General features: G+C 43.9%; 1 long non-coding RNA gene across 1 annotated transcript; it reads right to left on the bottom strand.

Moving 5' to 3' along the window:
• Positions 1 to 13,834: 13,834 nt before the first annotated feature.
• On the bottom strand, positions 13,835 to 15,841 carry LOC135395420 (uncharacterized). The gene is made up of 3 exons (XR_010423074.1): positions 15,423 to 15,841; positions 15,212 to 15,346; positions 13,835 to 14,347 (listed from the first exon to the last, which is right to left on the bottom strand). It is a non-coding gene; the product is annotated as an uncharacterized LOC135395420 (long non-coding RNA).
• Between the last annotated feature and the right edge of the window lie 396 nt (positions 15,842 to 16,237).

Below are 16,237 nucleotides of genomic sequence, written 5' to 3'. Positions count from 1 at the left end.
GTTCCAGTCCTTCAGTGATAGACTAAAAGTCCCGGTTTCACCATCACCAATTAGCATTTGAACCGAGAACAACTTTCCCTTAACTTGAATTTAACGCTTAACAATGCTACACTAAAGGAAGTTACTGTCACTGGAATATTCATCAGATCACGCAACGCTGGATCTTAGTCCAAAGTTAACCACTGTTGGTAAAAAAGGGCCATAGGTTAAGAGCAGTTCCTGCTGCTCTTCCTGTGGCGATACGCTCCTGTATGCCGTTATTTAAATTTAAGATTAATTTAAAGTTGGTGCCATCACGCACTGAACGTCTGTATGTACACACTCGGTATCTCCAAAGTGAATTGTTGTAGGAAATCTCTTCTACATGCTCAAAAAGAAAAGGAAGAAATGTTAGTAATATGGTAAGGGGCAAAGTAAAGTTACCGCAGTTGAATTGCAAGGTTTGGGAGAAATATCTCAGATGGATGACAGCACACTTTTTCGCTTTTCACGCGAGGAAGCATCTTGCCTTGCAAAAAGGCTCTACGGAATAAACCATGCTCATGTGAACTGAGGTCTTCGTGGCGGTTTGGTGCGTAAAGATTACGATATGTTTGGCAAAAAAAAAAAAGAAGGCACAAATATCTGACGCGGATGCGAAGAAGTCCGTAGAAAGCTACCGCATAAGCACTACAACCCCCACTGAAGTAGGGAATGTCGGCAGCGCCACCAATGCTCCTGCGGCAAACATGTGAAACAAAAAAGCCGGCGCTGGAAGGGGGGTCAAGTGAACTGGTCGTTCTCTTATTAAGTAGGTCGTGGTGTGGACAGCCGTTTGCCGAGTTCCTTCATTTTTACTGAGTGTGCGTTCATTCATTTTCGTGTTTGATCGTGTTCATTTCGTGTCCGTTCATGTTCTTCCGCTCGGGAACCGGTAGCTATATCACATCAGCCAGCACTCTTCACGCGAACAACTGCATATGGAACAACTGCATATCGCACACGGAAGCAAGCAATCTTCGTTTTTTTTTTATCTTTCGAACATTGATACGCTACTCAGGATGACTAGTTATATGGAATGTTACGTTATCATCAGTCATTGACGGCGGCAACCAGTATTCATCCCAAGGGGAAGAGGCGATTTTGGCAGTCCACCCACACGGGATGGCATCCAATGTTCTGCTGCATAGATGAAAGCGTGCTGGGCGAACTAATGCATTCTGGAGAGGTCATGGTCACACGTCACGGCAGACGTCACCGCACGCGTGACCTTAAAGATGGCGTGCGTGGTCAGCGGCCAAACCGATTGTAAACAACGCGTTTGCTCTTTCCCTGCGCCGTTTTGGACGTTTTTAGATTTCGGTAATTATTTTTAACCAATAGTCTCACAGTAAAATGCGCAGTTCTGTACACGAGGGCTCGTACCATTGACCACTTCCAAAGATATGGTAACGGCCCCACGTTAAGACACACTGCGCCGGTGTGATGTACTTAAACTAAGGAGAAACGGGATACCATGTCGCGGAAGAAGCACCGTATGGTTTGCCCTGGCAAAACCTCTTAGCCTTATGTCAACGGGAATATGTCGGCAAGCGCTAAAACGAGATGACCTCAAAATGACGTTGCGTATGACGTGTGACCATGACAAGATGGTGGTTTTGCAAAAAGCACCCACTTGAGGGTAGTTACAAGAATGGCGGGTTTGTGTCACCCCTGTAATCCACCTCTGTTGTGTCGACATTGGGAACGAGGCTAAGGAGAGCACAGAGACTGATGGTTTGAGAGTAACGCGATAAGGAGCGATGCGCATGCTTGCGCGACTGTGGCTAGACGCTTGCGCTGGCTCTTTTTTTTTTATTGCGTGTTAGCGCCGCGAAGCCACTGTGGCTATGAGCGGCGTACAGATGTGGACAGACGGAGAGACGACAGCAGGAAGGAGTGGGGGACAGGGGGATTAGTATGCGTCCTGGGCCGACTTCAGGGGGAACTGTGCCGACATTCGTCTGGAAAGCCTTCGGAAAACCCTGGGAAAACCTCAGACAGCACAGCCGGAGGTAGGATTCGAACCCACCACCCCCCAGTCTTCAGCACGACCTTGGTTACCACCAACGAGCGGACGCCTTAGCACACTCGGCCATGCCGCTGATTGCTCTGGCTCTGGCTTCCTCTGTTATACTGTGTAATATAATACTGACACTAAATCCAATACCTTTCAATATTCGGCGAATAAGCCGCTGAGAAAAGCTCGGCGACTCTTCATAGGATAAAAGGTTCTTCTTCGGTAGTGCTGCCAGAACACTGCAACGACGGTTTTGCACGCTGGTTACATCAATATATGACCTATACTTCATGCGCGAAAAAAGAAACAAAAGAGAAGCGCTAGGACCCATCTTATCCTTCCAACTCCCCACCAAGTGCTGGATCATTATGCTCCTCTCCCATGCCTATATTTCACATAGTTCTTTCCATTTGTACGTACGTACTGCACATCAAGAAATGTATCATGTGGCACGTGTGCTATACCAAGACCAGCGACAAGGAAGCAGTAAGCACTGCGTTTCCCGCAGCACAATATTCGTCCAACAATCAAGTTCCAATGTCTTTTTACCGCAGTATATGCTCACTGAACTCCACTGAAGTAGATGACTTCCATGTTTCTCCTCCTTTTCTTAGTTATGGAACTGTTAGGAATTCGTGTTAGTAATTATGTATCCTCTGTAAAAATCCGAGCTTCGAAAACTGCGGTAGATTCTGAAACCATTCCACAGCTGTTCAGCAGTGTTAGTCCCTCTCCCGGGTTTGTAATGGATTTTAAAAATCCGGATTTAAAAGTGACTTGATTTGGCATGCTGAAAATAAATCTGGATTTAAAGTGATTTGATTTACTCAAATAAATTTAAATCTGGACTCGATTTCGATTTGAATTAACGCCTTCTGCAAACTGCGGATTTGAGTTAAATCCCATTTGTTCCCTCAAACCCCAAACACTGGTATGCGGATGACGTTGCCCTTTGGACCGTAGGAAAATCACGCCCAGTCATTCAGCACCGCTTGCTGGCTTTAAATATGTAGATACTTACCTCACGCAACTTGGGGTGGACCTTTCGCCCTAAAAGTGCGTCGAGCTCCGCTTCACACGCAAAGCTATGATAAATTTCCATCCTTGAGTTGGTGGCAAGGAGCTTGAACACGTACGTTTCCATCGCTTCCTTGGTGGGGTAATCGACATGGACCTGGGCTGGGCTCGCCATATTATGCACCTTGAAACCAAAGTGCAGCGACTGCTCTCTGCAATTCAACATATTTCTGGCTCAGGATGGGGCTGTGATCAGCTTTCCCTGCTAGCAGCTCTGAGGCTGCTTTGGCAACTTTGGCTAGCTGCTCTGAGGCCGCTGAGGTAACACGACTTTGGTGGGGGCGACTGGGCTTTACAGCCGTCCTATCCTGCACAAGATTTTAACAACATCATTAAATACCCTTCGGGCCTTGTTCGCTCGAAGTCTTCGTCGTTGCCTTGGAGTTCCAAGAATGGCTGAAACACCGCAAGTCCTTCCTGAAGATGGTAGAATCCTAGTTGAGATTCTACGTGAACGGGCTAGGCACTTCCTGCGTTTGCGTGCTCACATTCCCCGTCATCCGCTCCTCAGAAAAATTCCATACCGAGTAGCGCAGAGGACACGCCAGGGCCTCACAGGTTCCGTAGTTAAGAACGTAACACCGCCACGAGCCCCCTGGTCTCTGTCTGTACCACCGACCTTCGTAAGCCTTCCGAACCTTGAAGAGATCAGGTTCCCACTCAAGTCGTTCGAGCCCATTGTTATGCTTTGGTAGACGAGAAGTTTTCTACGTCTACAGCAGCATATAGAGGTGGCACATCCAGAGACGGCAAGTCCGGCTCGGCATTCGTCATACCATCCGAAGACGTAGTGCAAGGGCCACGCCTTTCGCACCCAACCTCATCAACAGCTGCGGAACTCTATTCCATCATTTTCTTTCTGCAGCACATCGTTGATTTTGCCCAGCGGGAATGGGCAGTCTTCACTGACTCAAAATCTGCACTGCAAGCTATTGAAAAGTCTACTAGGTATACCAGGTACATCCGCATCCCTAGTCACGGATGTGTTTAATGTCTTACCACCATGTGTACGTAGCAGGCCACAGGCTGGTTTCTCTGTGGTTCCAGCCCATTGTGGTGTCGTGGGGAATGATCAGGCCGACAGCGCCGCAGAAACAGCTCTCTCGTATCGGAAGCGGACGAGTATTGCACTGCTGAGAGGAGAACGTCGTTCCATTCTTCGACGCCTCCTTCCAATGCACAACCGACATTCTCCACCCATCTATGCTGAGCAGAGTTGATCCAACGCTCGCTTTCCGCATGCCACGAAACATATATCGTCAAGATGCTGCATTAATTCATCGAATGCGACTCGATGTGGCTTTTACAGCTCACATGCCGTTACCTCTTGAGACAAGTTGACTCCCCCAGATGCTGTCACTGCGGTGCTCTAGAGGATCTGGAGCACATTCTTCTTCATTGCCCACGCTGCCAACCTTCCCGAACCGTGACCTTTCCTGGTCTCGCCACATTAAGACTCTCACCACCAAGATCAACAGCTACGGAGCGGTTCTTCGTTGCCTCGCTGGTTTGCGATGGGGCCCATCCTTCTCTGACCTACGCCGTGTCCACCAATCCCTCGTGCTGGGTTCTCTCCGGTATAGCCTTCCCATCTTGCATGGTATCAGCCGAAGCAGAAATCGAGATCTCGTCTTTAGCCAAGCCAGGAGCCTCCGCGTCTGCTTGGGAGTCCCTTCGACCACCGAGACATACTCTGTCCTAGCCGAGGCTCGCGAACCGCCGAACGATGTCCTGCGGGACGGCGCAACCCTCCGTGTTCTCGCACGGTACCTTACTCGGCACCCTCTTCGCTACCTTCGCCACGTCGACGAAGACTGCCCGGCCTCTGACTTCGGTCATGCTCTCGTTCACCTCAAAGGGTCCCGTCCCTGTACAGATTTCCCTGCCCTTGCACGTTCCGGCGATGTCGACGCTTGCAAGACTCGAGGTCTGTGCCACTATCCCCGGCCTCCAGAGGAAGAACGATGTGCCTGTGACAGTAGCCCGGCAGCTCGCGCTCGAGCATCTCAGTTTGGCCTATCCGCTAAGCCGCGCCATCTATACTGATGGGTCGGTAGCGAATGAGTCATCAGCAGCGGCCTTCTACGTCTCGCAGGAAAACCGTGACCTCGCCCTCCGACTTCCCTACACAGTGTCCTCCACGGATGCGGAGCTGCTGTACCCGCGAGGAGGAGCCCCTTCTACGTCGTTCGGCTGAACGTTGCCCTCACCCGTTCACTCCTTTTCAAGATGGGCCGCGTCCCATCTCCCACTTGCCCCTGCTGCGTCGTAGAAGACGATATCTTCCATCAGCTCCTCCACGGTCAGCGTCACCACCATCATCGGGCAGTGCTCTGGCAACACCTCTCAGAGCTTGGGTGCACGGACGGACGGACAGACGTTTCTCTCGCAACACTCCTTGGCCCCGTGCAGCGAGCTAGCGGTGCTCCGCTTTCTGTGTGATACGGGCCTCCTGGGCTCCCTGTGAGCCGAGTGTCTTTTTCACTTTTTTATTGTTTTTATTTGTTTATTTATTTATTTGTCTTTTTGTTATTTCTTTTTCTTTCTTGTTTATATTGTTCCTTTTTTCTTTTTTTCTGTTTAGGGAATAGCAAGCCGGCGTGCTGCATTGCGTGCGATTCACAGACAATGAGAATCCTAGGCGCGTTGATGACCCCTGGGCAGACTTCACTCGCGATTTTTTTCCCGCGTGCGGCGTGTGCGCGGAGGGTTGTCCGTGTGCTTACCGGCGGGGGGAGGGCTGCGTGTGTGCTTATTGTTGCGTATTTTTCAGCTTGGGCCGACTTCTTTCGCCATTTTTCCGCCAGGGCTAACATCACTGACAAATTTTTTCCACTACAACAGGTGTGCGGTGGGCGGTTTACATGCAAGTATAAACATGCAAAGAATAGCCATACACAAAGGTACAAGTTGAAATATATTTATTAAAGTCAATAGTGCCAAGAATTATGTTGTGACTCTATGTGGAGGAGAAAAACCCAGCAAAAAAACTTGAAGCAGAAGAAACACAATACAATACACGTAACAATGAATATACTTATTACAGGTACGATACAGTAGCATTTAATAGGTATCACAGATCAAACACAATATTTTTTATTAACGGTAATCATACATACAAGTTTTCAATGAATTAGAATTAATATGGAATAGCACATGCCATCAAAGAAGATAGTCTTAATCAATACAATGGCAATCAAAATTACGAGTTTAGTTGTAAAATGTTTGAGACGCGAGCACCATCATTGCAACAGTGGTGTTTTAATTACAAGTTTTGATAGATGTAAGTAATTTCGAGCACAATATGGAAGCTAAGTTTAATATTCCAACATGACACAAATTTAATTAATCAGTTTCTTATGAAGTGAAAAGCGCAGACATAAGGAAATAATTCCAATCAACACGATCAACAGATAGCATTAATATAGAACCAAACGGACGTTTCCTCCAACATGCAGGAAAATAATAGCTAAACAATACCATATCAAAACGAGAAGCGGACACCACATTTAATCAAAAAAGCTATTCTTAATCAATATGATTACAATCAAAATTACAAGCTGTATTATAAGAAGTCTGAGACGTGACCACCATCATTGCAATAGCAGGACTTTAATTACAAGTGCCGATAGATGTATATAATTAATTGTGAACAGCAGCAGACCCTGGAAGACCATGGGACACGAACGATACGACAACAAGAACGACACGAACACAAGAGGAAATAAAATCTATAATTAAGGACACTACATTTAATCAAAGAAGATATTCTAAATCAATACGATTACAATCAAAATTACAAGTTTTATTATAACAAGTCTGAGGCGCGATCACTATTATCGCAACACTAATAATTTCCTCATTATCATATTTCTTATTAAGTGTTTTAAGTAATTTCAAGCACAATAGGGAATCTAAGTTGCATATATTTTGTTCCAACATAGCACAGCTTTTAATTAATCAATTTCTTATTAAGTGGATAGCGCAGACGTAAGGAAATAATGAGAAACAACACAATCAACAGATACAGGCAGGAAAATAATAGCGAAACAAGCTATCAAAACGAGAAACATTACAAATTTAATACTGTGACTAGCACAGGCTTAGCGCTGAAGAACAGAGGAACACTCGAAGCGGCGCCACGCAAACAACAGAGGAGAATAATCTATCATTTTAACTGTCATAAAATCATCCTCGTGACTTAGTCTAATCGGACACTATACAATTTTCATTCTAACGAACGCTACAAACCTTACTTTGATGGAGGTATCCAACACACAGGCACCGTACGATGTGAGAGGATCTCGGTTTTTCTCCAAAGCCCGACATTATCTCTCTATCTAAGCGACCAAAGCGAAACAATTGCGCATGCTTTATCACCCAAAGGATTCTGGGCTATTCCTTCTTTCAGCAAACAGGACACTCTCAAGGTCAGATAAGATAGTACAAAAGCGATATATTTTATTGTACAACTATCGCAAATAGATGTCGGCATTATTCACGGGGATCACTATCTTTTCACATCCTTTCCTTGAAACGGAAGTCTTTTGTCAAAGTGGATGACAAGTGGTTAAGTTTGTACAGAGGCAATATTTTTATTGAACATGTAGAGAAAGTCCAAATTATTCAATGATAGCAACAATACTCAATTAAAAACGAGAAACAAATTTAATTACATCAATTTTTTGTAATATCTTGCAACAGAAAGTTCTATCTAGATGAATCGCACAGAAACATCAAATGTGAAATGCAACTGAGAAAAATGGGGCATTCCCATCTCAGAGAATATTTTTAATAATGTCAATCGAGTGAACAATTGAAAGAAATACAAGACAATAATTATTTCAGGCAGTAACTTCCCAACTCATAGAATATCAATCGAGTGAATACCTGAAACCCCATAGTCAAAACAATAATTAATTCTGATAAATAATTTCTAAGCAAGCAGCGTGAATACACAACAGAATCAGAAACTTGTTATTTTCAATGAATAAACAGGATCAACTAGTCGATTCAAGTGTGCTGTGTGATGTGATTCTGTGTGTGACAAGAGTGCTTGCCAAACTGAGCGAGCTAAAACTTGCGTATTGTGAAATTACACATTCTACAACAGGCCGGTTTCACGTCAGTTCAGGCAGGGAGGTCCCATCGACCTCTTGGATTTTCATTATTTTTTTATATTTAGAAGCTCATTGTACATGATGACCAACAGTGGTAAAACGAATAATTTTTACGGAATAGTTTTCGCGCAAAAAAATCTAGAAAATCCGGCCCTGAATTCGAGTGTTTCAGTTTTGCCGTGTTTGCACGCGTATATCTCCCGAGTCTTAAAAGATACTGCAGTGAATTTTTTTGTGCTTTAGTAGGCCTACAGGCCAGCAGTCCGAGCGCAAATTTTGGTGCGCAGGAGCAACGATCTGTGATATAAAAAATGGCGAACATGCTCTCTCGCGCAGTTTTGTTCCAACTTGGACGCGTAATTGCTCTGGCTGTAGATATTCCTCACTACCACATTTGGTATCACTTCACTCAGCTTTTAATGCTCTTTCATTTGATATATATATATCGCGCGTATACCCCCTACAGGTATCTGTTGAAACTTGCAAATGTTAAGATATATTTCGAAAAAACAAGGATTTTGAGCGTCCGATTCTCGAAACGGCCCCTTTTTATTTCTTTTATATTTTGCCAGGACATGGCCCGATGTTAGACCGTTCATCTTACGTAAAAAAAAAAACTGCTTCAAAAGGCGTACACTGGCGATTAGCGCGTTAAAACGCGGCCCTAGTCTGCGTGCGTACATGTCGGACCCCGGCTGCCGGTACCGCGGGATGGCGGGCCTCGTGTCGATGCTCCTTTTGTCTGAGCAAGGTTCTCTGGCCTTAGCCTTACCTGAGCTATTCGTCGGCAAACCTTTGACGTCCTGTTGAAGAAATAATTCACTTCTGGGAATTAGTTATTTCACACAAAGCATCTGAACGAAATCCTACGTTGCCGGAAGGCCGTATTTCAACGGCTAGGTCAAACTTAATGGTCAGCGAAGGTAAAACCTCACTCTTGCAAGCTCCGTACACGGTGATACCAATACTGTACAAATAAATATCGAGTTAGGAATTGATTTTTCCATGGTTCCCGCAAGTTCCTGCGAAGCTTGCATTACTTCATTTTACGATATTTTTAAGTTATGCAGAGGGTTTTTAGCACAAAATGCGTGTTCTGTGCTGAACTTGCAGCAGTACATTCCTTCTCAGAGCTAGGGAAATGGGCGGGTTTTCGCATTTGTCATAGTTACATTACAGACGTTCAGAGCAGAGCCATACAGGAGACGCACCTGACGCACCTGATGCACTTCGATTTCGCTCAAAACTGAACAGTAGCCATGCCTAGCGAAATACAAGCGACTGAGAAAAATGCTACCTGAGGTAGACGTAAGGAAATAATGAGAAACAACACAATCAACAGATACAGGCAGGAAAATAATAGCGAAACAATCTATCAAAACGAGAACCATTACAAATTTAATACTGTGACTAGCACAGGCTTAGCGCTGAAGAACAGAGGAATACTCGAAGCGGCGCCACGCAAACAACAGAGGAGAATAATCTATCATTTTAACTGTCATAAAATCATCCTCGTGACTTAATCTAATCGAACACTATACAAACCTTACTTTGATGGAGTTATCCAACACACAGGCACCGTACGATGTGAGAGGATCTCGGTTTTTCTCCAAAGCCCGACATTATCCCTCTATCTAAACGACCAAAGCGAAACAACTGCACTCTCAGAAAGAAACCGGATAGTAAGGGTCAAAAATCGTCAAATTTTTGACCCATATTCTAAGGGTCAACACCTTACGCATAAAAGTATGACGGATAGTAAGCGTAAAAAATCGTCAAATTTTTGACCCCTATTTTAAGCGGTGTTCGATGCCGGTTATTCTATGGGCTGTTTGGCTACTCTTGTGATACCGCTTACTGCACCTAAAAATACCACATAGTATGCATCAAACCTGAGCACCGTAGACATCACGTGACCTCACGGTCCTTGTACAGACAACGGCTGCAATTCTGAAATGACCCGCAATGCGGCTTTCCGGCGGCTGTTCTGGAAAAAGGTATTTGGTTCCCGATTGCCAAAAGCATCAGAAAGAAGTTTCCAGAGCAGTACACGGAAAATCGGATTGCCTGTCAATTTTGCATTGCAGCTATTGCCTGCCCAAGGGACGCTGACATCACGCGGCGCCTAAGGTTCCCAGATATGATGCGTACTGTGAGGCATTCTGGGGGTGCAATTCTCTGTGCAAAGACGGCATACCATGCGAAATTGTTTCATAGGAAAAAAAGAACAGCTGCTACAACAGGATCTCGATGATACGAATCTCACAGGGCATGAAAAAAACAGTTGGTATCATCCGAGACTCGTCAGCAGTACCATATAGGTGCACGAAGCATGTATACGGACGGAAGCCCGTTCACTTTTATATGCTATCGCTTAAAAGATATCCATGGTATAGGCATAGCTTGTTGCTCATCCAAAAGACTTGGCAATTGACAGTGCGCCACAATAGCTAGGCCCACTGCACAGCAAAATAGTATGACACAGACAAACCCATCCATCACGTGAATAACAGATATAAAAGGCACGTTCTTGCGCAAGGCAAGCACGTTCTTGCACAAGGCAAGCAATATACAAGAGTTCTCGCGACAGTCAAAAGAAAAATAAGAAGCACGAGTGAGTGCATCACTTGAACCGGGTTCATCGTCTCACTATAGCCCGCGTACGCCGCTATCTCATTTAAATCAGAACATCTGAATACATGGAAGTATTTCCCACAGCGTTAGTAGCACGCATTTAAACCGTAATGCAACAAAAATTCGCCAAATAATTCCACTTTATTGCAGGAAAGAGCCCAGAATAATAGATACATGCATGTGTATATACAGGGTGTTTCAAAAAACGTGTCATTCGGACTTTATAAAAAAACGGGGCGACGGAAAAATACGGGGTAAACGGCATTTGTCTGGCGGCTGAATTTGCCATCTTTCAAAAATATTTTCATTTGATTTTAATTAAAAGAAATTGAATTTCTTTAATTGAACTTCAAAATTTCCCAAGTCAACCTAACGTTTTTTTTTACAGAATTAGAGAGCCCGTAGTGAACTTAGTCAGATACACCAAGAAATTCGCTCGATATTGCAAATAGAACTGCCCCAAAAAAGTCCCGAAATTCAGGCTTCAGAGTTTCGGGTATTCAACGGCGCACAAAATCAGTCGCAAAGACGCGCGGAGAGCCTGACATGCTCCTGCCCCCACGAAGCTAGTACAATTTATCGCCGAACCGGCGTGCAGCACAAGACGTGCCGATAACAAGGCGGTTGACATTCCACCATACGTTGATAAGCGGCAAACAAAAATGATTCCGCCTCTTTTTTCCCGCCCTCTTTTTTTTTCGACCTTCTATCTTTCATGGGGGCAGGAGCATGTGCTGCTCTCTGCGCATCTTTGCGACTGACTTGGTGCGCCGTTGAATACCCGAAACTTTGAAGCCTCAATTTCGGAAATTTTTTTGGGCACTTCCATTTGCAATATCGAGCGGATTTCTTGGTGGATCTGACTACGTTCGCTACGGGCTCTCAAATTCTGTAAAAAAAACGTTAGGTTGACTTGGGAAATTTTTGAGTTCAATTAAAGAAATTCAATTTATTTTAATTAAAATCAAATGAAAATATTTTTGCAAGATGGCAAATTCAGTTGCCACACAAGTGCCGTTTACCCCGTATTTTTCCGTCGCCCCGTTTTTTTATAAAGTCCGAATGACACGTTTTTTGAAACACCCTGTAGAATATTGCACCTATGGCATGAAAATGGTGTGTCTTAAGGTGCACGTGACCAAACATTAAAAAAATGGGAACAGCATACTAGCCATAAACCAACAGATTACAACACCTGCAATATTTTAGAGAATTATGAAATGACATTTGTGCATCTTCACAACACTTCAACACAACAAAATATAAATTGTAGACTAGCTATATGAGCTAGTAATTGGATTAAATTACGTTTATAATGGAAAAACACTTAATGAGCGTTATATCACAGGATGAGCCATCGAGGTACACAGAATATCAGACATATACAAAAAGAAATTCATAGCAGACAGGTCATAAACTAATTATATATAGGGTGATTCCACGCCGGATCAGGCAGGGTGGTCCGGTCGACCTCTTCAATTTTTTGTTTTTGTTTCAAACACATATTAAAGCCTTGGCCCTAGGAGGCATATGGGTGCTGAAAGTAGTTGAAAATAATTGGTGGGTATTTTTAATGAATTATCATTCAGATGTGAGCTTCCTACGCAGCTTGACGCCACGCATCTTCAAACTATTTGACATACTCAGCTTATCACTTTCTTTTTCTTTTTTTTTTCACGTATTGTCTGGGGTGGGTAGCATTGAATCCTAAGTTGTGCAGATCGTAAGAGTTGCCTTCGAGGAGATAAAAAATCGAAAATTTGCCTCATATGTAAAATATGGTACGTTTTGGGAACCTCACAACTCGTCCCCCAGTTGTGATACCCGAAAGTAATCTACATCATTGTGTTCGTCTCGAAATGCCCTTTCTTCGCATAGCGAGTACGTCGTATTGTGAATTGGGGCAACGCCCCCAATAGGCTTTTTGTGAGGGATATCTACGGAAAATGCGTAAATTCGACACCCCGCATCCCATATATTCCTATTCGTAACATCGTTCATTTTGCTCGCAAGCGTTCATCATGACTATTCTTAGTTGCCGTACCCCAGACTAAATGAGAATAGTTTAGGTGAGACATGAACAGTGAACGGTATAGTAGTAGCTTATTCGAAAAGGAAACACGAGTCTATGCCTAGCGGTCATGCCTAATATTTTGCAGAGTTTATTCTGAACGTATTCAATGCGAACGTAGCGTGTCTCTCGTGTTTGTCCTCGTTCCTGTTTGGATGCATCGAAGGATCACGTATCAACCTGCCCATCTAGTAACGAACGTATTCAATGTGTTCATCCCATAGCAACTGTTCGTTAAAGATGACACTCAAGCATTTGATGCATTTTACAATATCAACAGGACTGTTAAGATATACTATCTCTTTATTTAGACTATCACTCCTGTTTTTGGTCGAAATATGATTGCTTCAGTTTTACTACTATTAATGCGTGAAGAGTTTAAATTAACCCATTTTTCCAAGTTGCAAAGCAGCTCGTTAGCAGTAGTGGCTATTACATCAATATCAGAGCCACTGGAAAGCACGCTTGCATTGTCCGCATACGAAATAAATTCACAATTGACATCAATGTTAATTATGTCATTTAGATATCGGGTATCAGATCCGGGTATCTCAACTGGGAGCCGAGTTGTGAGGTTCCCAAAACGTACCATATTTTACAAATGAGGCAAATTTGCGATTTTTTATCTCCTCAAAGGCAAACCTTAGGATCTTCACAACTTACAATGCGATGCCACCCACCCTAGACAATATGTAAAAAAAAAAAGTGTTAACTAGTTATGAAGATACGTGGCGTCGAACTGCGTAGGAAACGCAATGGTCGAAATGTCCACATCAGAATGATAATTCATTAAAATAGAACCACTGATAATTTTCAGCTACTTTCAGCGCCAATATGCCTCCTAAGGACTAGGTTTTAATATATGTTTGAAAGAAAAAAAATTCACCACCGTGCATGATCCGGCGTGAAATCACCGTATAATAACTGAAGTATACAGGGTGTTCAAAATTAAGCTTTCACTAGCACTTTATAAATAGGCGAACAAAAGAAAACTGGCTGCTATTTTTCTGTTCCTTGAGTAAGAAACAGGTTCTACATAATTAGCACCAGCTGTTTCTTACACAAGTAGCGTAAAGTTATCATCCGGTTTCCTGTCATCGCTGTGTTTGCGTAGCGCTCGTGAAAGCTTAATTTTGAACACCCTATAGTTCAGTGAATTGCAGACGTTGCATTTATCGAGCAATGCATCATTACTCATGAAGCAGTCACAACTTACAAGTCATCTTTACAGGTGAGTTGTACTGGTTGTACATGCGTGAGGGAGTAGCGTCTTGTGTATTTCTTCCCAGAATGTGTCGCACAGTAGAAATTTTAGGAGCACCACCTAACGCAGTTGAGGGTGCATGCGTGGTATTATGCAGTCCAGCATGGCTACGAAGAGCATGTCGTGTCCTGTTCCTTGGGATGCTGGACATAGAAGTTTATTGTCATGAGCGCAAAATAATGTGCTTGCTGATATTGTCAAATGGATACTCATGTCCGTTCAATAGTAGATTCCAAAGATATGGTATTGCATTTCAATGTGAAAGCTAATCTCGAAAATGTGCTAGCGTCATAATACGTGATGCAGATAAGGTCTTCTTCGCCAGACCTGGGTCATCTCCAGAGACCTCCCACATGAAATGGTCACAGGCTGGCAAACATAGCATTCTGAAATCTTTCTCATCCTTTAAGTAGCATTCAACTGAATTTTGTTAGACCCGTAAATTATTTTATCATGTTATTGATGTGATTTGTGGTACTGTCAAATGGGTGCACGTGTCTGTGCAGCAGTATATATGCCGGAACTGATACTGTTTCTAGCGTTTAAATGGGAAAGCTAATCTCGTAAATATGGTAACGCCGAAATAAATCATGCCGATGAGGTGCTCTTTGCCAGGCCTGAGTCCATCCCCGCAGAGGCCGCTTACATGAAATAGTCATAAACGTAACATGGACTTCAAAAACCACTTACTATAACTGGAAACACTCTAGTCCTTTAAGATAACAGTTAACTGAATAATGTTAGACGCGTAACTCATTTCAGCTGTCTAAGAAGTGGCGTTCCACACGTGTTTTGCAGCACCACCACAACCACCACCTGCACCACGTTATCGAAAATCGTGACCATCAGAAAATCGATTTGTTTCATGCCAATACATCATGCTGCGGTATAATCAGCAATAATCATCCGAACTCCTATTACAAGAACGGATTGAGGAATCGTTAACAAAGATGCTTCAACGGGGAGAAACGCATATCCGAGAAAAACGAGAACAAAAAGAGTCTCACCTGGTGTACAATGGGCGTACGCATACGAATTTGTAGCGCGGAGATAGCCTGGAGAATCACAACTTTTCAAGTAGCGTCGTCCGCGTGCCTTGCCCACATATCGTGCGACGTTGTCTCGTTCGATGCCATCTCTTCCTGTGATAAGTTTGACACAAATGAAATATGAAATTAAAAAAACTACAGACACCCAGCGCAAAATGTGACAACTTACATTTGTTAGACCGTGCATGATGTGAGACCGTGAGACGCCAGAAGCCAGAGTGACCGTTAACGAAGCGAAAGAAAAGACGCTTTGCACACGGAACCATGCACGTGTTCTCAGAAGGCAGGGCCCGTATAACAATTGAAAAACAATAAGCGTCAATATAAGCGTAAATGGATAATATGAGACGCCAGAAGCCAGAGTGACCGTTAACCAAGCGAAAGGAAGGACGCTTTCCACACGGAACCATGCACGTGTTCTCAGAAGGCAGGGCCCGTATAACAATTGAAAAACAATATGCGTCAATATAGGCGTAAAGAGCTAATACTCCAACGCAGAGCTTCAGTTTATCCGTCAAGACGAAATCGTATGCGTCAGGATATAAGAGTAAATCATGTCCTCCGTCCCATTTACGCATAAAACTCCGCCCTTTACGCTTACAGCGAGCGCGTTTACGGTAAAACAGACCTTGACGGATACGGCGTCTGCGATTTTGTCGAACTTTACGCTTAGTAAGGGTAAGATTGGACGTAAGCGTAAATTTATCCGTTTCATTTCTGAGAGTGTGCGCATGCTTTATCACCCAAAGGATTCTTGGCTCTTCCTTCTTTCAGCAAACAGGACACTCTCAAGGTCAGATAAGATAGTACAAAGGCGATATATTTTATTGTACAACTATCTCAAATAGATGTCGGCATTATTCACGGGGATCACTATCTTTTCACATCCTTTCCTTGAAACGGAAGTCTTTTGTCAAGTTGGATGCGTCCGCCTCAGCCGTCGGCGCTGCCCTGCAGCAGCAAGTTTCCAACCAATGGCAGCCT

This window comes from Ornithodoros turicata, chromosome 5 (assembly GCF_037126465.1).
Source record: "Ornithodoros turicata isolate Travis chromosome 5, ASM3712646v1, whole genome shotgun sequence".
NCBI classification, from domain to species: domain Eukaryota; kingdom Metazoa; phylum Arthropoda; class Arachnida; order Ixodida; family Argasidae; genus Ornithodoros; species Ornithodoros turicata.
The sequence above is the reverse complement of the archived record's forward strand: the minus strand, read 5'-3'. Positions and strand labels throughout refer to the sequence as shown.